General features: G+C 48.1%; 1 protein-coding gene across 3 annotated transcripts in view; it reads left to right on the top strand.

Moving 5' to 3' along the window:
• Positions 1–1,794: 1,794 nt before the first annotated feature.
• Positions 1,795–22,043, top strand: part of Rnf144a (ring finger protein 144A) — a 105,441-nt gene continuing 85,192 nt past the window's right edge. For 2 of the 3 annotated variants that reach the window (XM_029540856.1, XM_021201949.2), the window contains exon 1: positions 1,795–1,967. The gene's annotated coding sequence lies outside the window, so the exon portion shown is untranslated. Of the gene's footprint in view, positions 1,968–11,963; positions 12,038–22,043 lie in introns of all 3 variants that reach the window. The other variant, XM_021201950.1, reaches the window with a different exon arrangement.

The following is a 22,043-nucleotide window of genomic DNA, read 5'->3' as shown; positions in this document are numbered from 1 at the left end:
GTGACGATGCACTTAAGGTCTGGGAGGTGTCATCTGTGCATTTTGATGAGGGTGGGTTTTCCACCTACCCATAGAGAATCATAGGCAGTGTGTTACCAGTCCTTTGTGTCATGGACAGCAAGGGGAGCCTCAGTCTAGCTGCTTCCACTTGCTGTGAGCCTCCAGCCCCCCTCCCCCAGCAGGCTCTCAATCCTTCATTCATAACTTTGCTCCCCAACCAGGCCTGGGGTGGTGTGAAAACATTTCTCTCAGAGCCCAGGCCTCCAGGCAAAACTATTTCTATCTTTCAGCGAGAGGCCGAAGCAACAAAGTACTGTTGTTAGGATCCTTCGCACTGTGAGCTTTCTTGAACAAAGACATTTATACAGAGTCTGATGCAAGCCAAGGCTCTAGGAGGCCACGTGTGTCCTTGTTTTGTTTTGGCTTTTGCCTATTGGACATAGGCTCTCACTATCTAGTGCAGGCTGGCCTTGACTTTGCAATCCTCCTAGTTCAGCCCTCAGGCTGAATGCTAGGCTTATTTGTATGAGGCACGACATCTACCAAGTACATGTCTTTGAAGATTAGAAACATTCAGTACAGTAACTAGTGATGGTATGGAATGAGGGGCTGGGGAAGACATGAATTAAAGGGGTTTAGGTACAGAATATAAGGTAGAGAAAAAGAGGTGAACATCCTCCCAGCATTGACTTTTGGCTTGCACACACTCCCACATACACATGTCTAAACACAAATATGCACCTGGGAATGTAGCAGCAGAAGGTAGATGGTACAGAGCTTTTAATCCTGTTTTAATTCTCTAGGGGAAAACCAGAGAAGTTGAGTTAGCAAATGGAGGCTCTCCAGTCCCCCAGCAGAAGGATACAGTCAACAGCTGTTTGGACCCAAAGTGCTTGAGCAGAACATCTTGTGTGTGTGTGTGTGTGTGTGTGTGTGTGTGTGTGTGTGTGTGTGTCTAGGATTCCCCCAAGGGCCTTCCCTAGTTAACTCCCACTTCCTGACATTCCCAGAACCTCCCAGAAATGTCTTTCCCAGATGAGGACCAAGCATTCAGAGCACATGCCTGTGGGAACATTTCATTCTAGCCTTAATACATACTCAAAGAGTTCGCCCACGTTTGCACGTTAGACATGAACGTCCAGGAACTACCAGAGGGATTTAAAGATAATAACTTATGGAAATTCCCATCCACTGGTGGATCTTAGCCTCTAAGGGAAAGAAACGAGATGCTTTGGCGTGCGCTTCAGATATATATGCACGGAGCCTCAGCCTCAGGTCCGGGCAGGTTGAGGACTCTTCCATTCATTCGCATCATCAGAAGTTAGGGTGAAGAGATGATTCTTTTCATAGTATTCATGGTAAAGTACTCACAGACAGGATTGCTGTAGGGCAGGTTCTGGCAAGTCCAGAGACTTGCTGTAATTTGCATAGCCAGACTACTCTAGAGGGTCCCAAATGCCCCGCTGAGTGAGATTCCCAGCTCCTGACCGGTAGGGTCGGGATTTTTCACTCATTTCTTTCTAGCTGTTGGCACTCGTTCTTCTAGTATTAAAAACAGGGGTCCGACTTCAGGAGGACTCATTATACCCTTACTCCCCCCCGCCCCCCAAAGGCATCCCATTAATGAGCTGATCTGGGCCCTCGATCTGGGCCCTCCCTCTGGCATTGCTGTGGGCTGCTCGCCTGGTCCTGGTGCATGGACATAGAGGCGCCTCTGAACGGCAGGGGGCGCTGGCGTGCAAACTGGCTCTGCCTCCCGCGCCCGCGCTTAGTGCGCGTTCGCGCCCCGTCGACCCCGCGCGCAGTTCTCGGGGCGCAGGGCGGGGAGGCATAAAGGGCGCTACGCTGCGGGGCGGGCTGCACGCGGGAGGCTGACGGGGCAGCGGCACCCGTGAGCCGGCACCGGGCGGGGCCATCGCAGCCACGCGCAAAGAGGCCGAGCGGGAACCCGGACCGCGCGGGACCAGGTGGGTGACGCGCGCGTCCCCTTTGTGTCGGCATCGCCCGAGCGGGCCGCGCGGGATAAGGCTGTGCGGGGCTGGTTTCGGCCCCCTAACCCGTGCTGCTGGGCGGTGACCCGCGGGCTCTCGGGCGGCGATGGGGACTGTACTCTGGGACTCCGCTGGGTGACGGCCGCGTCCTCCTGGCCGCTTGCACTTGGGGATCGCGCGCCACGGAGAAGTCTCTAGCCGCAGGCGCGGGGTGTGCTGAGCTGGAGTGGCCCGGGTGGGCGACCGTCTGCAGGCCTTGGGTGGACTCCAGCTGTGACCTGGACATTGGCAGAGCGAGGGCGTGGGGAAGGTCGGGTCCGTTCTGGCCAGTGGCAGTCGCGAGTACTTGGCAGTGCTTAGCCGCGCCTGGCCGTGGGCATGGTCCTCTGCTAGCCTCTGGCCCAGGAGTCTCCGTGTCCCTTGCACCCTTCTTGCCCGAGGAAGTCCCCTCAGGACTATCGCATCCCGTGCTCCGCATTGCTCCCGGTTTTCTGCACCATCCGTGGAGCTCAGAGATTTTTATCGCTCCTCGTGCTAACGGAAGGCTTCCTGGCCGCCGCCGTTGCGCGGGAAGAGGCGACTTCTTCACCCTAGGCGGGTCTCTGGTGGTCGTACTTAAAGTTTGCTCTAGTTCTTGTTTTGGTCTCTTTTTTCAGAGGATGCTTTAAAGTATACTTATTTTGAACAGTTCTACAGCCTGCTTGGTACAGGGTCAAAGGCCAAGTAACAAGGAGAGCTAGACAAAGCTCTGGGAAACCTTCTCAGGGTTCCTGTGTCCTAGGATAAGAAGGACAGTCCAATCTTGCTTAGGACAGTTCTAGGAAGGAAGGGCCTTCCAGGCGTGGTGTCTGGGAGACAGGTCTTTCACAATGACCCTGGCCAGGGTGGTAGTTTAGACTGCTAAGAGATGCGCATAAACACAGCAGCAGAAGGAAAGGTGGTCAGGGTGCCCTCCGATGAGAGAGCAGGGGGGGGGGCTTTGTAAAGGAGGGATGTAGAATCAGATGACCAGCGGGGCGTAGCCAGGGTGGTGGAAAAAGCACCAGCAAAGGAATGCCGAGTGTGAAGAACCGTTCCCACGGGGTTGCCTCCTTGGCTCCTAAAGAGCCAAAGTTTCGCTCCTCTTCAGCGGTACCATTGGCCTGGACAACTTTTTCCAGTGTCTTCCACAGTTTTGCTCTTATTACATTTTAAAGACTGTTAGGGAAGTATGTCTGGAGCGGGTTTTGAATTGCAGGCCGAGACTCTGGACTTGGCCTCTGTTGAGTGGGACTCGTGGGTGGTCTTGCAGGAGGACTACAAACAGTAACTACTTCATGCTTCAGGGTGGCTATAGCAGTGTTAAAGGGCCAGGTGCCCCCGGTCGGGTTTTAAGGCAGACACCACCCTTTGCCATACACACCTATTTTACTTTCCCAGGGTTCCACGTGACCCTTCTGGGAAAATGGGTGCATATAATTCAGCTAGACTAGGAGGGGAATTTTCTGGACCCAACACAATTTGAACTCTGGAGTTAACGTTTTGATATATACACTCCTCTTTAGTTTTTTTTTTTTCCAAGTGAGTTTTTGTAGGCTCTTTAGCTCAGGCTGGCCTGGAACTCCCTAGGGAGCTGAACATGACCTTGAATTTCTCCAGTTTGTGCCAATGGAGTATTGGAGTGAATGGGATGGACCGCTATAATCAGTTCATGTATAATTGAGGTTTGAACACAGGGCCTTGTGAATGTGAATGCTAGGAGAATCCTCTCCTGTGCTCCATCTCCAGCCCCTGGACTTCATTTTTCTAAAGATGTTCTAGCTCTCATGCCGATGCCTCCCACCCCTGTCAAGGGGGAATTACTGAGGGATAAATTCCTGAAAGAAAACACGGGTGAAAAGGAGAGTCCACAAGCCACAAGCCAGTGGAAGCTCTGGACAGTTGCGTGTTAGTGCTTCACAAGCGTCTTTTAAAACTCCGCTTGCAAGCTTGCAGTGCCTGTTTCCAAACTGTTCCTAGACTACGTGGTGGCTTCTCCTGGGGCCTTATTGTGGCTTGAGACTTGGAAAAGATACCACACACTCTTTTCCCAGCACTGCCCATGTTCCGAACTAACGTGCTGTCCTGCTTGCAGCCATAGGGCCCCAAGCCAGGAGCCACGTTGCCTGCCTGAGTATGCTGTTTTTTCCACTGTGGTTCCTAACATGGCCTTGCTGCCTCCTTTCGTTCAAACATTTCCTAGAGGCCTCTTTCTATAGTGGCAGAGAGAGAGAGAGAGAGAGAGAGAGAGAGAGCGAGAGAGAGCGAGAGCTGTTGAAGCCAGTCCTGAGCCACTGAGAGGCATGGCTATAGATGGGTCCTCAGCCCTCCTGTATGGTCATGAGGGCTCTGTAGCTGAAGAGAAGCAATCAGGTGCCTGGGCCACATGGTGGATCTGACCTGAGTATCAGTGACCCTTTCCCTTTTGCTTCTTGGAATAAGTCAGGGGTGTGAATGCTTTCCTGAGGGCCCATGATCTTCAGCTGATTGGGAGAATGTTCATTTGACTTAGCAGTAGCCCTGCCCACTTGCCCACTTGCCCACTTGGGATAGTCCCATGTTGAGGCTGACGTAGAGACTGTGTGGAGTGGACTCATCTTTGGAAGGTGGACTGTTGTACTTCTCCTGGGTCTTTGTGGAAGGTGCCCTTCATTCCTTTTAGCCTGGAGAAGTTATTTGAGACTAGCCTTCTTTTCTTGGGAGGGTTTCTCAATCGCTGATACACATGGATACTTCTTCTTAATTAGCTGGAGAAATTACTTGAAGCCCTGTTCACATGTCTGCGGGGCATTTGTTCCCAGCCGCGGGATCCCACCAAGCTGTCTGACCTTGGCAAGCATCTGCTTGCCTGGATGCCTGCGAGTCCCTGGGGATAGCCATAAAGCACGGACCCAGATGTTCTCCTAGGTCCAGGAGCATTTCTAGAAGATTTCTAGAAGAATCAATACTACAGGATGACCTACGGATGCGGCCATTTGTGTGCATTTTCCCAAGGAAAATGTGTGCTTTCACTCTGAAGGGTGGCTGTTCTCCAAGGCTGCATGGGGAGAAGTGAGCCTCCATGCTTTGGGGAGGCCACTGCAGCTTCACAGCTAACACTTGACATAGCTGTGAAAGCTAAAAGGATCTCTTATCTATTGAGCAGAACTGTGAAAGTTTTGCTCTGGAGCAGTGGCTCTCAACCTGTGCAGCCTGACCCCTTAGGGGTAGAGTGACTGTTTCACAATGGTCGCATATCAGACATCCTGTATACCAGATATTTACCTTGTAACTCATAACAGCAATATTACAGTTACAAAGTAGCAATGAAAATGATTTTGTAGTTGGATGTCACCGCAACATGAGGAACTTTATTAAAGGGTTTCAGCACTAGGGAGGTTGAGAACCACCACTCAGTGGTGTGAGTGTGAGATTATAAACTAGATGCAGTATTTCAGGGCAGAGCCAGCTTCCTGCCGGGCTGAAGTCATGTGTCAGTTCGTGTTTGATTGTAAACTGTATGCCTGATGCTGGTAGTGGAGCAGACAGGAGTATATCCATTTAAGCTTTGCTCATAGGTAGGTGTTGAGTATCATATGGATTATAAATGCAGCTCTCATACTCACAGGACAGGTGTATGGTCTACCCACCTGATGTGGGCAAGCATAATCCAAGGTCTCACAGGGTACATGTGGAAGCTGAACTTTGACCTTAGAAGTCTGCAGAAAATTAAGAGTGTGTGACCTTGATCTCCAGTGTAAAGAGCTAGGATCAAAGACAAGAGCAGGTTGATTTTGAGGTGGGGACTACTGTGTTGGAAATGTACAGTGTAGTGGGCCCCATGCTTGCAGAAACCATCCGGTTGTTAATCTGGGAGATTAAAAGGCCAGTGTCCCAATCGGGACTTGAAATGGCAAGAAACAACTTGGGCTGTATAGGAACGCAGAACAAACTCAGGCTCTGAGCTCACCTGGTTGACATCCACACGCTGGAGAGGGGGGTCTGACTCGGAAAGTTGTCCAAAGCAAGCGTCTTCCTTGTCACACAGTGTTTTCACTTCTGGTACCTTCCAGAAGGTTCCCCTGTGGTGTATTTTCATTGCCATTCACTCCTGCCCAGTTTGGCCTGCGGTGGAGGTCAGAGTTCAGCACAGGTTTATGAGAGCAATGAAGTGGTGTGGTTGTCACAGGCAAGAGGTATGACTCCTGAGTGGCCCGAGAAGGCTTCCGGTGGCTGCAGCAGCTCCTGTGAGTGTTGAGAACTTCCCAGCAAGCCTGGTGTGGAAGGCTGTGGTAGCGTGGGGGCTTTGGGGAGGTCTTATTCTTGGGCCCGCCCAGCTTGCCAACAGTGGTGGGTGTGTATTACTTATTTTCTGTTCCTGTGTTAAAACATCAGGACCTAGGCAACTTAAAGAAGAGAGTTAATTTTAGTTTCTGGTTCCAGAGGGATACGAGTCTGTGATGCACAGCAGCAAGTGGCAGACTTGATGGCCAGGGCAGGGAGCTCCCATCCTCAGCTACAAGAACTTTAAATAACCAAAGCCACTTCTGGTGACAAACTTCCTCCAGCAGGGCCACCCCAAACAGCTCCACCAACTGGGGACCAGTTGTTCAACTTCCTGGGCCTATGGAGGGCATTCTTATTCAAACCTCCAACATGGGGCAACTTGGAAAGCTCTGAGTCAGGCATGGATGGATGGGGCTGGCTAGTCAGCTGGGCTGTTGATATCTAATCAAAGACAGTAAGCATTTCATGCAATGTTATGCTTCTGGGGGAATGTGTTAAGCTTTCAAAGAGCCAGTTTTCATGTAATCTGTGAGTCAAGGCCTGCTTGGTTTTGGATTGTAGCACAATAGGAGGTGGTTTGGAGGAAGGAGCTGTGTGATACATCAAATTAGGATGTCCCCTAACCCGGACAGATGGCTCATCTCACAATGTGACTCTGTTACTTGGCCAGTTTCCTGAGTAGCTCAGAAGTTCTGTTCTTGCATGTATGTATGCACACACACATACACACACGCACACACACACACACATGCACACACACACACACATACCCATCATGGGCTCTCTGCACTTCTTGTAAAGGTGATATCCTTTCTGGCATCAACCATTGAATTTCTATATCATTCCCTGGGCCCATTACATCCTCCCCAGTGAACCTGCCCTCATCCCCTGAAGGAAGAAGCCAGCCTGCTGTCAGGGTCAGCCACTGTATGAGAGTGCTCACAGGACTGTGGGTAGAGGAGGGGTTTCCTGTCACAGAAATAAATGTTCAGAGCTTGGCATCTCTAGCCCCCTTTCCCACATTTCCACTCTTTTTTGTTTTTATTTTTGTTTTTGTTTTTTTTTTGTTTTTTTCAAGACAGGGTTTCTCTGTATAGCCCTGGCTGTCCTAGAACTCAAGCTGTAGACCAGGCTGGCCTCGAACTCAGAAATTTACCTGCCTCTGCCTCCCCAAGTGCTGGGATTAAAGGCATGTGCTGCCACTGCCGGGCTCCACATTTCATCTTAACCCTCTTAACAGGAGCATAAGAAGCCGGCACCCACACTGAACTTTCATGTGATACTATGTATCTGCCTCTGCTGTTCTTCAACATTCTGTCCACTTCCTTCTCCTGCTCAGACACCTCCAGCTGCTCCATGGCCTAATGGGGAGCCTCTGGGACGCTTGGCTGAGCAGCCTGTCCTCCAAGGAGGTCTCTCAGTAGCTGCCGACTGGGACCTCTCTGCTGCTGTCTTTGTCAAGACCAGACTCAGATGATCTGCCCACAGATAACTTCCTATTCCTTATTGGAGCACCACTAATGTTTCTTTACTCTTCCTGACATAGGCATTTTGCAGAGAAAGAAATGGAGGTGCACAGAGAAGAACGAGGCAAGACTACAGAGTTACGGCTCAGGCCTAGGCCCTGGCTCTCTAGGCCCAGTCTCCCCTGGGCTTAGGTCTCCCTAGCCTTACATTGCCTTAGGCCCAGCCCCTACCCTCCCTTCTCCTCTAAGGTAGATTTTTCCCATTAGGCACTTCTGTAGCAACTTTCCCTCAGAACCCACAGTTGCATTTATCTAATCTATTTTACTGATCTGTGTATCTTGTTTCCTCTGCTAACCATCAGCTCTACAAAGGCAGGAACTTACTCATTTGGGAACTCCGCCCCACCCACCCCACAGGTGCGTTGCACTCTTCCCCGCTCTTCCTGAATGAACTGCTATGAACTGATTGACAGCATTCAGAGTGTCTAGCCCTACCGGGTCTCCATGGACACAGCATCAGTGGAGGAGAGCTTTACTGTCACTCTTTCGTGTGACCTCAGCACACCCCACGCTGCTGCCCCTTTGTTTGGAAGGTTGGGCTGAAGCCAGATTCACCTCCGGGCAGGACCCGTTGGGTGTGGGTGGGCACTGGCTCTGCAGTGAGGGGTAGAATCCTGCCGGGATGCACAGTGGAAGCCCTGGGGTACTACATTTGGTATATTGAGTGTGTAGACAACTCCATGCTGATAAGGGCAAGGGTCTGGTGAACTAATGCCCGAGCTGCAGCCTGAGGCTTCATGTGGTGCAGATGAGGTAAGAGGCATGGTCCGCTCACTGGGGCATCTATCCACAGTGCACTAGAAGGAGCTGTAAAATGAGATAGACGCATTAGATTAGGACCAAGAACTAGGCTGTGCTCAGCAGGCTTACATGAGGGGAGACTGAGGAAAAGTGCAGTGATCCTGTATCAGGTGGGGTGCTGTGGTACTAGGACTAACTCAGTGGCCCCAGGTTTGCATTTGAGGGTGTTGAGGAGATGCCGTGGCAGGGGAACCCCAGGAACGGCAGGGCAGGAAAGTTCCTCACCCTTACATATGGAAGTCCTTCTGATAAAAGACTGGAGTAATCTCCCCAAAGCTGGGGGCAGAACTGTTCCCAGGCGTGCTTGCCAGCCAAGACGGGAAGAGAGTCTGTGCTCTTCCTTCTGAGGGGAGAGAAACAACCACGGCAGATAAGGCTCTGCCTTAGGGAAAGAGCAGTTTGTGAAGATTCCGTCCCTGCACTTGTACACTCACAAGCATGGGGGCAGGTGTGTCCCAGTCCTGTGCGTTGGAAGTGTACATGTATGATCAGAAATACAGGTTCATTTTTCCTGACCACCCTCCCCCTGCCATGGCTCTACCATACTTCTTGGTAGCCTGAACCTGAGGGTTTGGCACACAGAGCAAAGCAAGAGCTTCCAGAAGCCTGTTAGATCTGGCAATCCGGGTTGGGGAATTTGTTGGCTCAAAAGTGTTTACTTCTATGTGACTACGTGGCCAGGGGTAGACACTCAAAGTCCTCAGGTGGGTCAGAGATGATGTGGTGTGCCTGGAGACCCTGATTCTTTGCTGCCTAGAGAGGCAACTGCAATAGGCAGTCTGGTTGGTGAAGGACCAGATGTGACAGGAAATTAAAAAAAAAAAAAAAAAAAAGAAAAGAAAAAAGAAAAAGAAAAAGAAAATCCATCTGTTTGAGACCTAAAAACCTACCATTTCAATATGTTTCCCCAGTTTCTACCTTTTCAACGTGTCTCCCCAGTTTCTGCCCTTGCCTCTTGGCTCTTCCCAGTCTCTGTCCTCAGGCCCAGTATTTTAGTGCTGAGACAGGAGAGAGAAATTCCCTGTGGTCCTAGCATGAGAGCAGGTAGACTGGAATCCAGGCCTAGGTGTCACTGGACCTGGTTGGTGATCATCTTCTCTACTTCTGTGCCATCTCTCTGTTGTCATAAGGACCAATCAAGCTGGATGAAGACCCACCCTACCTGATATCTTATCTCGAGGAGACTAACGATGGGACATTCACAAGTACACTGTAGCATGTGTGCATCTGTGTATGTGTGTGTGCGTGTGCGTGTGTGCATGTATGTGCGTGTGCGTGTATGCGCGTGTGTGTGTGTGTGTGTGTGTGTGTGTGTGTGCTGGCTTGTTTTCACTGTCATCTCAGTACAATCCAGAAGAAATCCCTTGGGAAGAGAGTCTCAGTTCAGGAATTACCTAGGTCAAGATGGCCTTTGGGTATGTCTGGGGTCAGGAAATTGTCTTAATTGTTAATTGAGACAGGAAGACCCGCTCTGGATGTGGGCAGTACTATTTCATGAGCTGCATTCTGAGCTGTTTAAGAGTAGGAAGTCAGACTCTGTGGTGCCACCAACTGCAGTGTGACCAGCAGCAGTCTCAAGCTCCTGCCTGTGTTTTCTCTGCAGTCATGGACTGTAACCTGGAATTGTAAGCTGAAATAAACCCTTTCCTCTCCTATGCTGCTTTACGGGTCATGGTGTTTTATCACTGCAACAGAATTGAAACTAGGAAAGTATTGTACACACACACACACACACACACACACACACACACACGCAACTGTTAGTGCCTGTATGCATTCATATGCATTGCCATGTGCTTTGGTAGCTGCAGAGTGTCTGTTAACCAGGACTTGCTCCCACAGGTGTGTTTACTCAGGATAAGGGGCAGGTGCTTGGAGGTTAATGCAGCGACTCTCATGTCCCTGAGGACCAGGTTCTCCCCTTTGCCTCTCCATCCTTAGTCCTCAGGATACTGGCCTTTGCTCGTACACAGATCCCTGGTCTTAGATGTCTGGCCTTAGCTGTGGGCTTGTGTTTTCATTTCTAGTAGGGGTGTGTGTGTGTGTGTGTGTTTGTATGTGTATATGTCTGTGTTGATGGATATTTGTGTGTATGTGTGTGTATCTGCATATGCGCGTGCATGTCTATGTGTGTGTATGTGTATATGTATGTGATGATGGATATTTGTGTCTGTGTATGTGTGTCTGTGTGTGTCTGTGTATATGTATGTGTTGATGGATATTTGTGTGTATGTGTGTATCTGTATACGAGTATGTGTGTCTGTGTGTTGATGTATATGTATGTGTTTTTCTGTGTGTATGTGTTGATGGATGTGCATGTCCATGGCATCTTCTCCCTTCCATTAGGAAGACACAAAGTTTTCTGAAACCACTACAGTGGATTCTGGTGTGCTGTTGGGCAGGAGCAAGACTGTGTAAACACACAGGAGGGACAGAGAAGTGGGGAGCATGCAGGAACTCCAGAAGCTAGGGTGAGACAGAGTTCCTGGTCACAACCAAGGGCTGTGTTTGGCTGTTCTGGGTGTCAGTAAACAGCTGTTCCTCCTTTACCTGTTATTTCTAGAAGAGCAGGAATCCATATGGAGCAAGGTCCAGGTGGATGTTCGCACAGCTTTGATACTTCTGATATGGCAGGGGCTCCTGTGCCTTTGTCTGAAGCCCCGTGTGGGTTGCAGAGACTGTATAATAGCCGCACGAGGCTTTCTCCAGTTGGCACTCACTTGGTACTAAGAGGTCTATCTTTTCCCACCAAAGCCCTGAAAGTCCAAATGCAGTCTCGGCTATTCACTACGCTCGTTTATGTTGTTAGTGTGTACTTATTTTATGTCATTCACTTGTCAGAGAGTACTTGGTTCTGGGGATTTGGAGCCTTACCCACTCTAGGGAGGGGAAGGAAGCAGAGAAGTGCGGCTGAAAGTCTGGCGAGGCCTTCCTATAACAGGTAGGGCATTATATTCTGCGGTCTGCAGAGCATGAATTCCTAAATGATTGGAATTTCCTGCATTCCACATTCCCTCTAGAAATCTGTTCAGCTGGAACCCACAGAATCCCTTCTCTCCAGCTCCACCGCCTGTCCCTTGATGCTAGCTGCGGGGCAAGCCTGCAGGTGTGTGGATTTCACAGGCCGAGCGAAGACCGAGTCCCACCCTCTGTCCTGCTCTGTAGTATCCTGTGTCTGATGGGATTGTATCCTGAAGGACCTGGCTTCTCTGGCTTCTGAGGCAGTCATGCAGTTCCTGCGAGCCAGTTGGCTCCAGAGAGGGACTCTTATCTCTTAATGCTTTAATACTCTCTGGCCTTGTTCCTCATTGGCTCTCGGCTCTGCTTCTTTGACAGTGCCCGTGTTTCCTCTCTGTCCTAGATGCCGGCAACAGATCAGCTCCAGCCAGGAACAGCAGCTCCACTGAACCCATTGATGACACATGCAGGCCATGAGTGAGTCCTGTCTCTCTGGCAGATAAGGCCTGTATTTCTAGGTGGCAGGACCTCCCTTGTGTGGCTGTAAGCCACAAACACAGGCAGAGGGAGGAGATGGGACAGCCCTGGAGCCTGTGTGCTGTGGAGCTTGGCAGCTGACTGCTCTGGCGCATCCTATTTGAGCTGTTTGGACGTGGGTGAACAGTGTAAAAACACAATGTGGAGCACAAGTAGGAATTTGTCTTATGAATCACATGTTGAGATAACTATATTTTGACTGTACTGGGGTTAAGTAAAACACATTACGAATAGGACTGGGGAGATGGTTCACTGGTTAAAGTGCTTACCACATAGGCACGAGGACCAGAGTTGGGATCTCTATTGCTGGAGTGGATGCCAGGTGGGTGTGGCAGTCTGCCTATAATTTCCATGTTGGAGGGCAAAGCCAGGGTCTCCAGAGCTGGCCAGTTAGACTGAGCTTGGTTGAGAGACCCTGCCTCAAGGAGTAGAGTGGAAGAGTGACTAAGAAAGACTCCTGACCTCAAACTTCCCAGGTACATGTGACAGGCCTTCATATACACATCCACCCTCATGCACCTACACACTTGTGCTCACACATATGCAGACTCACATACACATATGTGCACATCACACACATACACACACAAAAGGAAAAAAATACATTTAAAATCAGTTGGGACAGTATCCCCTCTTTCTATGCCTTCTCTCCCATCTCTTCTTTCTCTTCTTTCTTTCTTCCTCTTCCATCTTGTCCTTCTCTTCTTCCTTCTCCTGTCTCCTCCTCCCCCGTCATAGCAGAGACTACAAAATCACGCGTGTATTTGGCATTCTATTTTCTTGGACTGTGTAACTGTTGTGGAAGAGTCGCAGGAACATGCCCCAGAGCTCGTGGCATTCTGACCAGGCCTGTCCCTCTGGAAAGTCACTTCCCAGGGATAGTCTGGCCATGGGTTAGCTCCTAGTCCTATGTTTTCACTGAGGTTATGAGTCCACTTGACACTGTGGATTCCCACCCACATTGTTCCATTTGGCCACCCCTGAGTCCTGCAACCTATATTATTGTAATTAAGCCACTAAATGGACTCACTTCGGCATAAAATTGGATTCTAGAGGGTTTTTTTTTTTAAAAATATTTATTTATTTACTATTTTAATGTGGAGAATGTAGCCTTTTCCCTAACAAAACTTCCCAACCTATGAAATATATCTGACTACCTTTCACCTTTGCCTGAGGTTGTTGCCAGGTGTCTCAGTTTTTCCTCCTGCTGGGAACTTATTTTCCTGGCCTTCTGGGTCTAAACCAAATGGTAGCCACAGAGGATTCAGAGTAGCTGATTGGAGGAGCCCCTCTCCCGACTACATAGCCACGTCCTGATGCTAAGCCGTTATCCCAGCCAGCTGCTCTATCACTCTGATTCCACTATCCTCCCATGACCTCTGTGCTGCTGACCTCCTTTCTGAGACGATTCTTCTCCCCAGCACCTGTGTGTGTGTGCTTTCATAGCTGCCCCATATTTTTTTTTCTGCTTCTCTGCAGCTTGTGGCTTTGCCTGGCTTGGGCACTGAGCAGTGTGGCTCCTGGCAGACTCCTCCCCATCACTGGCCTTTCCACTCTGCTTCTGGCTCTGATGTACGAATGAACCCCGGCTCCCTGTCTTCCTGTCCTATGTAGTGGCTGTGCGTATTTCCATCAACAGTCAGGCCTCATGGCTTCCCCAGGTGGCTCTGGCATGGTGGGGACAAACGGGAAGGAAGTCACCATCCCTCTGCTCCCTAGGCCGGCAGAGAGCCAAGGTGGCTGAGCTTTGCCAAATGGGATATTTGTCAGGGCCTGGAAATAAAACTATTAGTTCTGAAGTATGAAGAATCAGAGCTGGGACTCTTGTCAACACATATGTTTTATTGCATCAACAAAATTGAGCCCTCGTGGGGCCTACTGAAGCCCATGTGCCGTGACATAGACCACATGACCCCTGAAATGAGGCATTGCCTAGTGGTCCAGCCAGAGCTAGGGAGGCCCCAGGAGTCTGGCACATCCTGGCTCTGAATACTGTTTTGTTCTCTCTCTCTCAGGCAGTTGGGGGTAGCTCAGATTCCTTGGTTGACAGAGTGGCCAGTGGGCTCTAGGGGCAGAAGCGTGTGCCAGGCACATTTAAAATTTTCTTTCATAGGATCTTGTAAACCAAACTTCCATGTGCTGATCTTTTCCCTGAACTCTAGGCTGGGCCTAGTGCATGACTGCCATCCCAATACTTGGGAGGCTGAGACAGGGAGATAGAAGCAAGTGCACACCATCCACAGCGTTGAGTTTTAGGCCAGCTTGAGCTTAGAACTTGGACCTGTCTAGGGAAAGGAAGAGAATCCACTGAGCTCATCCATGAGGGGCTGAGGGTGTCCGCCAGATGATAGAGTGCTTCCTACGCATTAAACCCCTGACTCCACTCCTAGCTGTGTACACAACTGTAATCTCAGCGCTCAGAAGGTAGAGGCAGGAGGATGAGGTGTTCAAGGTCATCCTCAGCTTCTTAGTGGGTTCTAGGCATCCTGAGCTACACGAGACACCGTATAAAATTTCTAAAAAGGGTATTGCTTGAAGGTATATGTGGGTGATTTTCAAAGCCGTGCTGCGCCAGGTCTAAACCAACAGCTAATGGGCTAATAAGAATAATCGCTTAAAGATCACACAATCCTAGGGTTTCTGCGTTTAATTATATTTGGATCTTTCCTTGTCTGTCCAGATCCCAGGCTGCTTTGCACAGCTCTGCTGATGTAGGAACAAGGAATAGTTACAGTGTAACCGTGGGCAGTGGGCAGCCATAATAAAGACCTTGAGAGATAAGATAAAGGTTTCTTTGTAAACATGAATCCATTAGTTCATAGAATTTTTTTTTTTTTAAAGAAATTAGCTGAAAGGAACTTCTTATTTTTTAAAGATGAACTAGCTGTGGGAAGGAGGTGAAATGTATCTTGTTGGCTTAGTCAGAGTAATAAATCTCTTGGCCCAAGCTTGGAAGGGGGGAGCTAGATTAAGGATGAGTGTATTATTTTTCTTTGCCACGCAGCCAGCCCCAGAAAACAATGCTAAATGTGGAGAAGAATAAATGATTTGCGCACAAATGTTTGATGTTTTCATTTCTTTTTTAAATGTAGTAGCTCCAAGTGGAAAATATTTAAATGTGGTTAAATAAACATCATTCACTAATTAGATAAGATTTTTTAGAGATTGTGGCCCTGGGAAAATGTTTAGATTATTAAGCGAAAATAATTGCGAGACAGGCTTGTATGTAAAATACAGTTTATAAACATAGAAACTATGCCAAGGGAAAGACTCATAGCTCACAAAGAACGTGACTTTTGTTTTGGTTTTGGTTCTTGACCTTTTTTTTTTTTTTCTAATTGTGGTTTTGTAGTTGGCTTCCTGTGTCGTTGCTTGGGTTCAGCAAACTGTTGATTGAAAACACCCAGGGGAGGACCTTTTCCTGTCTTGATTTTGCTCTTTTTTTTTTTTTTTTGATTTTGCTCTTGATATTGTTAAAGAGATTCACATTGTGTTAGACAGCCTATGTAAAGCTGAGAGGATGTACAATATTACGGGGTCTTGGGTGTGAGTCCTGTCATCAGTGACAGGGACAGAGACCCAGCCCTTATTCTGTGTCTGTGCAGGAACCTAGAAAATTTCTGTTCCCTTCGGGATTCCCATTTAGGCAAAACCAGGATTCCTGGCTTCATAAATCAAGGAAAAGGATACCGTGGTATCTTAGTGTTTTATTGCTATTAGAGACACTATGACCAAGGCAATTCTTATAAAGGACGGCATTTAATTGGGGCTGGCTCACAGTTTCACAGGTTCAGTCCATTATCATCATGGCAGGAAGCATGGCAGCATGCAGGCAGACATGGTGCTGGAGGAGCCAAGAGTTTGACATTTTGATCCAAAGGCAGCCAGGAGAAGAGGGGTTTTAAGGCCCTGGGTGGAACTTTAAGTGCAGGACCTCAAAGCGCATTCCCCACAGTGACTCACTGACTCAAACAAGACCCATGTCTGAACAGTGCCATGTTCTATGGGTCAAGCATATTCAATCCACCACACATGATGAACCCTGAACCCTGATGAAGCAGGGCTGTGGATTTACCAACAGACATTTTACATGTCTATTTCAAACTCACTTTTTTTTTTTTTTTTTTTTTTTTTAGACAGATGACTGAATAGCAAAAGCATACCAGGAGAATGAAGGTGAGCTTCCCTAGGACAAGTTGGAAGCAGGTTTCTCTATGATGGGTGTGTATAGGGTTTTGTTAGCTTTGGCATTGGCTGGTATGTTTTTGTAAGAGTGACACAAGTTAGCATCACTTGGGAAGAGGGAACAGGGAGTGATGTAATTGCCTCCATCAGGTTGGCCTGTTGACAAGTCTGAGGCATTTTCTTGATTAATGATGAATGTGGGAGGGTGCAGTATACTGTGGGCAGCTTCCCCTGGGCAGGTGATCTGGGCTTGTATAAGAGAGTAGGCCGGGCGTGGTGGCGCACACCTTTAATCCCAGCACTTGGGAGGCAGAGGCAGGCGGATTTCTGAGTTCGAGGCCAGCCTGGTCTACAGAGTGAGTTTCAGGACAGCCAGGGCTATTCAGAGAAACCCTGTCTCAAAAAAAACCAAAAAAAAAAAAAAAATAGGCCGATCCCAGCAACTGACCCACCAACCAAAGAGCAAAGAGCAAGTATAGGCTGGACCTAGACCCCCTGCATATATGTAGCAAATGTGCAGCTTGGTCTTCTTGAAGGTTCCCCCAACAACTGGAACAGGACTGTCCCTGACTCTGTTGCCTGCCTCTGGATCCCCTTCCCCCTCACTGGGCTGCCTCCTCTGGCCTCAGTGGGAGAGGATGCACCTAGTCCTGTAGTGATTTGATGTGCCAGGAGGGTCTCCCCCTTCACAGAGAAGGGGAGGACGGATGGAGGGAGGGGGCCATGTGAGGGGGTTGGGAGGAGGTTATATGGAGGAGGGGAACCGTTACTGAGATGTAAAGTGAATAAATAAATTAATTAATAAAAACAACAATAAACCAAACCAACCAAACAAACAGAAAAGAAAAGAAAAGAAAAGAAAAGAAAAGAAAAGAAAAGAAAAGAGGCTGAGCAAACCACGGGGAGCTAGTCAGTGAGTGGCGCTCCTTCATGGGCTCTGCCCTGAGTTTCTGCTGTGACTGCCCTCAGCTACAATGAACTGGAAGTATGAACCAAATACACCCTTTCCTCCATGAATCGATCTCAGAGGCTACAACAAAACAGAAAAGCACACCAGGATCACTCTCAAGTTGCATTTCCGAAGGTTCTAAGGGCTCCAGAGGGCCGCTTACAGGAGGAGGAGGAGAAGTTCAAGATGGACGTTTGGAAATGGAGGCATGAGGTAGATTTACAGACACTGTTTAGATTTACGACAAAGAGGAGGCACCAGGAACTCAAGGTTGATGTTGCTTGGGCCCTCAGTAAGCACACTTGGTTCACCGTCCCTCATAGGTGTCCTATGGAAAGCATATGTTGTCTCTGTGGGCAACATGGACTCACTGATGCTTTCTGATGCTGTTGGCAGGACCAGCCAGCTGGGGGGCTTTCTCACTCTTTCCTGAATGATCCTCCCTGCCTCTCTCTCAGGCCTCAGCTATGCAGAGACTGTCCTTTTACATAAGGTCTGGTGCATCTGCAGATTTTGGTGTCTGTGGGAGGAGGCAGAAGCTGGGGCCATCATCACTGGCTTAATCCCAGGTGATAACTATATTCCATTCCACAGTGAGACATATTATTGTAGTTTGAGATGTTGAACAAATTGTGAATTATACCTTATTTTGTATGCATATATGTATGCCTTTATGTATGAAGGGATATGCAACTCGTGTGTGTGTGTGTGTGTGTGTGTGTGTGTGTGTGTGTGTGTGTGTATCTGTCTGGTTGTTTGTAGGTCAAAGGACAACTTGCACGCGATTCAGTTCTTTTGCCATGTGATTTCAGGGGATTGATCCTAGGTCATCAGGCTTGGTGCAGTTGACTTTACCCACTGATCCACCCTGCCAGCTCCCCACCCCCCCAAAAAACCGTTTAAATGTAAATTAAGGCTCATCCTAACACATATAATGCATTATTTCAGCGGAGGAGCCAGAGGTCTAAGACAGGCATTTTGCAGTGGTGGTTTAGAGAGAAATGAGTTAACAGAGCAGGAAGGAACCCTCCTGTTACTAAACCAAAACAGCGCAAACCTCAGCACTGCTTCAGGAGGGCGTCCGGTCGGCTCCTGTGGAGGTCAGGCCCCTGCAGATCTGTCTGTGATGGTGAACCCGAGAAGGGAGGCAGTGGCCTGCAGAGTCAGCATGCGTGGCCCTTCCCAGCGTGGCAGCTGTGGTCAGGATTGTGCAAGATGCGGCAAGATGAGGTCAGAGAAGAGGGTCTTGCCCAAGCTCTCAGCCCTAGTGGGACTTCAGTGGAGGCCTTTGGCTTCAGTAATTGTTCCCGATATGTTCATCTGTATGGGGAGAATGCTACCACCATTATTCTAGTCATGGGGCTCCTTGGAGGACTGAGGACATCATGCCTCTGAAAATGTAAAGGCAGACATTAAAGTGAATCCAAGAATACCTCCTGGTGGGAAAGAGCGAGACCTTCTCATCCATAGCAATGGAGAGAGCTGGGGTCTGGAGTTGTAGCTCAGTGGTAGAGTGCTTGACAAGAGTCCCTAAGTCCTGGGACCCACGCCTGGCACTGCATAAAATGAGCCAACAAATAGTAGAAACTGCTAATTATTTTCTTTAGTTTTCAGCTAAAGGTAGAAACACATACATGTACCCCATGCTCTCCTTATTTTTCGGACATAATTTTTTTTTTTGTTAAGATTGCAGTAATGTCTGTAGCCCAGGAATGATTGAACTCTTGCCATTCAGTTTTCTTCGGATTAGCTTTGGCATGGAACACGTGTCTCCATCCCTTAACTTTTAATCTGCTTCCGAAGCCTTTCAGCGAGTTTCTCATAAATAATGCAATGGACAGCTGTAGTTTTCTTTTGAGCTCATTCTTGTATCCATTTAATATAATACTTTTATTTTAATTTGAAGATTTCATAAATATATAGTGTATTTTGAATATATTCATTCCGCACATCTCTTCTTAATTTCTCTTGAGTTCACACACACCCTCCATCCCATCCTAACTTTGTGCCCTCTTTCTTTTAATTTAATTTAAAAATGCACAGAATAGTTTGTGCTGCCTACATACTACTGTGTGCGGAATCATCTGCAGAGGCATGATGGACCTACTAGAAGTCACACCCTTAAAGAGGATGAACTCCCCATCCCTTGGAAGCCATCGTTGTCATCTTCTCAGCTAGGTGTAGGGGCTCACAATCCCCTCCATCCTCCTTACTGGAATGTCGCCTGGCTTGATCTGTTGGAACCACCACTGTCCTGCCATGAGTTTCTGAGTGCAGTGGTCCTATGATGTCCAGAAGACTCCGTTCTACTCCCAGCTGTAGTTTCTCTGAGCCTGTGGGTGGGGATAAAGATCTGTAACCAAGAACCACATAGACAATTGCTCACTCTGAGGAGTTGTGATTTCTGATTACCCGTCACCCGCTGCACAAAGTAACTTCTCAAACGAGGTCTTTTAACTGATCTTTTTAAACAAATCATGTTTAATGTGATTTTTTTTAATCACACTGCCTAGGAGCTCTAATACCGATGGATAGCTATTTTCATTTCATTGATTCTTTTTCCTTTTCTGACTTTCCTGTTTGCATATTTATGACATCACCAGGCTTTGATTAGCCAGTTGCTCATACCTTATAAAACTAAATATTTTCAGCGACTGTCCTATAATGTAGACTCTGCACTTCTAAACCTAATGCTCCTTCAAAAAGCATTATGCCACCAGACGTAATCACCATTGCGTCAGGGCATCTCTTCTTCCTAGCTCCAGCCCCTGTGATAGGTCATAGCTGTGACTGTGATTCCAGTCTCTATGCAGGGTCTTAGAACCTCATTTCCTGAGTGTTCTAAGAAGCCAGTTTGGGTAGATAGGAGTAGTGAGAGTACAAGGAAGCTGGCATCTTAGGTCTCTACCCTAATGTGTCATTCCCGTCCCCACCAGTGCCTAGTCACAGTGTCCTGAAGTCCCTGTCTGTGAAGGTGGTGGGAACTTGAGTCACACAAGGCTCAGAGAGATACCTTGTGAGGCTGGGCTATTTTAAAGACAGGGTTTTGAGAATTGACCTTTTAGACTGTTAGGGACCTTAGAGATGCCCCCGTTCTTCTGGTTTTGAGCCTAACATTGCCGCATCTGAATATCTCTGGCATCTTTACACCGGTGAGATGTTTAAAAGGTTTTATTCACTCATTACTCTTTGCTCTGTTAAGTGGGCAGTAAGTATCTTCATACTCGTTGTGTGGATAGTTTCATCTTCTGTCATCTGTGGGATTGGCTATAACTGATTTAGAGTCATTAGACAAGCAGATAGTCTGGGAGAAATGTCTTGCGTGGCCTTTATGGGATTCTCCCAAGAACTCTATCAGTTCAAGTGTAGTTTTTAAACAAGAACTTAAAAGGTCAGATTCTGATTGTAGGAACGTTCCAAAGATACAAGACCATGGGTGCATGCCAGAAATGACCGACGGCTTGTGTGAGAGATCTGAGGGAGTTTATTTTAAACTAAAGGACATTTATTTATGTATCCATTTATTGGATGTGCAGCTATGTGTGTGAGATTGGAATCAAACTCAGTTCATCGGGCTTTTTGGCAGACACCTTTTACTCTCTCACTGGCCCTGAGATCTGGTTTTGATGGTGGCATAGTGATATGATCCTGTGAAATAACTAGCCACACTAACACATAAATTCTAAAACACCCAATCTTACACTATGAGTATAACACGAATAGAATATGTTGTAAATGCACAAGGCAGACAGTACAGGATCACTCGGTACAGGGCGCTTCTCCTTCCTGCCCAGGCCTTCGGTCTTTGGATATAGAACCATCCACTCCATTGGAATCCTCTCCTTGTTAGAGTCCCCATCTCTCCCAGCATACATATGTTTTGCATAAAACCATAATGCATCTTGCTCTTTGGAGAAATTCTCCCTTGCTCAGCAAATACAAACCCACCTCATTCCTCTTTAAGATAGGTCGCCAAGGGAACGGCTTTCTGAGTTTTTTAAAGTCACAATGCGTTTTATTGTCGTACGGCTCTAAGTAAATTAATTTTTCTAGTGTAACATCCCGACAGCAACAAGATTCTTATTTTGGGCCTGCCTGTGTCGGCATCCAGTTGGGTAAATCAATTGGTTCTTTGTGAGCGGCTTGAAGCCTGAGACTCAGTTTCGTTTTTATGAGTGATTTCTTTCCATTGGCAAGGATGGCAGGCTAACTGGAGAGAGGCCTTTCATCTCGGCAAGAGAATTTAAAAAAAAAAATTAATTGATATCCAATGAGCCAATGCGCGTGCTTCGTGCCTGCCTTGAGAAATGCTTCAGTTGCCTAATTTACCCCAGAGAAGGAAAATGTTAAATAGGTCCCTTCAAGACAACAGGAAAGGGATTGCTGAGGAGCTCTGGGTGGCTTCTCTGTGGACAAGACTCTCAGTATAGTATGCATACAAACAGAGAGGTGCTTTATTGAAGCCAGACAAGACCCCCATTCATACTCAAACTCCAACAGCTCACACATGTGGAAGCCTTTGCTCTCAGCCACTGTGAGAACCTCCCTGCCTGCCACTGCTCTGGGTTTTGGCATCCCGACCTTCAGGACCAATAGCAGCGAGGAGAAGACAGTCCTGGGTTTTGGGAATGGGAGGATCTGGGGAGAAGGAGCCAGGTCCCTTTGGGTCCCTTTTGTTGTGTGCCTGTGCAATGAGACATGGGTCTTTCTTCTCACACTTGCTTTGTAGTGATAGCCAGAAACAGGTGAGCAGAGGCTTAATGTCAATATACCGTGTGTGTGTGTGTGTGTGTGTGTGTGTGTGTGTGTGTG

Source organism: Mus pahari, chromosome 7 (assembly GCF_900095145.1).
Source record: "Mus pahari chromosome 7, PAHARI_EIJ_v1.1, whole genome shotgun sequence".
NCBI classification, from domain to species: domain Eukaryota; kingdom Metazoa; phylum Chordata; class Mammalia; order Rodentia; family Muridae; genus Mus; species Mus pahari.
This window is presented reverse-complemented; position numbering and strand designations above follow the sequence as displayed.